This window comes from Monodon monoceros, unplaced genomic scaffold, assembly GCF_005190385.1.
Source record: "Monodon monoceros isolate NGI ecotype Baffin Bay Population unplaced genomic scaffold, NGI_Narwhal_1 Super_Scaffold_19, whole genome shotgun sequence".
Taxonomy (NCBI): Eukaryota; Metazoa; Chordata; class Mammalia; order Artiodactyla; family Monodontidae; genus Monodon; species Monodon monoceros.
Window position 1 is genome coordinate 37,472,086 of NW_021703775.1, and position 2,340 is coordinate 37,474,425.

Below are 2,340 nucleotides of genomic sequence, written 5' to 3' on the forward strand. Positions count from 1 at the left end.
AGGTAACTACTATGATTTATCCACTCATTCTTTCAATATAAATGAATGCCTAAATTTGCCAGGTACTTTCAAGTATGGGGATGCAGGAGGACACAAAGCAATATATGCTGCAAAGAAAAAAGGCAGAAGGATAAGGGAATGCAGAGGGAGAAGGAAAGGGTTGCAGTTTAAAATAGTGACATGGATGGGCTCACTGAGAAGGACTTTTGGGCAATGACCAGAAAGATGCAGAAGAGGGCCGTGAAGATATCTGGGAGAAAAGGGCTCCAGACACAAGAAAAGCTATGTGCAAAGCTCCTATGGAAGCATGCCTAGAATATTCAAATAACTACAAGGGGGGCAATGTGACTCCTGGGAGGAAAGTAGAAGGCAAAGAGTAGAAAGGGTCAGATAGCTTAACACCGTGTAGACCGCTATAAGGACTTTGAGTTTTTATTGAGTCAAATGTGAAGCCACTGGAGAGTTTTTAGCAGAGGAGTGTTGTATTATGACTTAGATTTTTTTAAAAAAGGATCACTCTGTTCCTGTCTTGACAACAGACTATAGGTCTGGTGAGGTAAAGGCAGAAGCAGAGCCACAAGTCGTAAGGCTATTACAATAATCTAGGCAAGCAATGATGTGGCTTAGACCAGAGAGGGGGCAGTGGAGATGCTAAGTGGCTAAATGCTGAATATATTCTGAAGTTACTACGAACAGGATTCCCTGATACATGTGGGGTATGAATGAAAAAGAGAAAGGATTCCAAAATTTTGGCCTAAATAAAAGATGGAGTTGCCATTTAGTGACACATGGAAGAGAATGAAGGAGAAACAGGTTTTGAAGGAAACATCAGGATTTTTAAGCATACTAAACCTAAGATGCCTAGTAGATACCAAGTGGAGATAGTGAAATGGCAGGTGGATATGATTTTGGAATTCAAATAAAAGATGAGGCCTGAAGACAAAAATTTTGTAATCAAAACATATGGTATTGTAAGTCACCAGACTGGGTGAGATCATCAGGGAAGTGAGTATACAGTAGTGGTCCAAGGTCTAAACTCTGAGGTCCTCCAACATTTAGAGGTAGGGAGTATGAGGAGAAACCAGCAATGAAGACTGAAAAGAAGGGTTCAGTGATATTGCAGGGAAACCAGGAGAGTATGGTGTCCTGGAAGCCAAGGGAAAAAAGATTTTCAAGCAGGAGGAAGTAATCAACCGTGCCACCTTAAGTCAAGTAGAACGAAGACTGAGAATTGGTCACTGGAAAGCAGTGTAATGGTCACTAGTGACCTCAACAAGAGTTGTTTTGATGGCGGTGGTGGTGGTGGGAAAAACCTGTTGAATTGAGTTCAACACAGAACAGGGGGAGGTATGGAGGAATGAATGGGCAGCACTATGGATAACCCTCTCGAAGGTATATAACACATGGTTGCAGAAAACCACTTTGCTTTCTAGTTAAATACAAGAGATTATTCACCTTGTTCTCCTTTCCCCTCAAAATCTCCCCCAAAATGACAAAAAAAAAAAAAAGAATGAGAGGTATTAAACAACCAGGACAAAGCATAAAGAGAAGACAACAATGGTTTTTTTTTGTTTTTTGGCCACACTGCGCAGCATGTGGGATCTTAGCTCCCCAACCAGGGATCAAACCTGCACCCCCTACATTGGAAGCATGGAGTCTTAACCACTGGACCACCAGGGAAATCCCAAGAGAAGACAACAATGAGTGAGACTTTCAGAAGCAGTAAGAAAGCAAATGGATGTAAGGTAACTGACTTAGCAGAGGGGATGAAATTATACCAAAGACTGGGATTCTGACAACTAAGACTGTTTACACTGCAGAACTCCTGAAAGTCTCAGCACTTTGAAAGCATTAGGCACCACTCCTTTTAGCCAGGTACAGTACATAGAAACCAGACAAATAAAAAAGCAAGGCAATGTCAACTCCAGGAAAACCAGAGAGTTACATAAGAAATAGAGAAGAAAGAAACAATACTTAAATGGTCACAATAATGCAAACATTTTCACTGACTTGACTAAAAGTTAAAATAATATTAGGAAGATGGGTAAGAAGTGTGGGATGGTAGTGTAAGGTAGCCAAATCCTCCATGGCAGGGGGTGGGAAGGAGAGGGTAAGAGATAACCTCTAAAGCTGGTAAGTCAAAATAGTGAGATGAGGGCTTCCCTGGTGGCGCAGTGGTTGAGAGTCCGCCTGCCGATGCTAGGGGACACGGGTTCGTGCCCCGGTCCGGGAAGATCCCACATGCCGCAGAGCGGCTGGGCCCGTGAGCCACGGCCACTGAACCTGTGCGTCTGGAGCCTGTGCTCCGCAACGGGAGAAGCCACAACAGTGAGAGGCCCG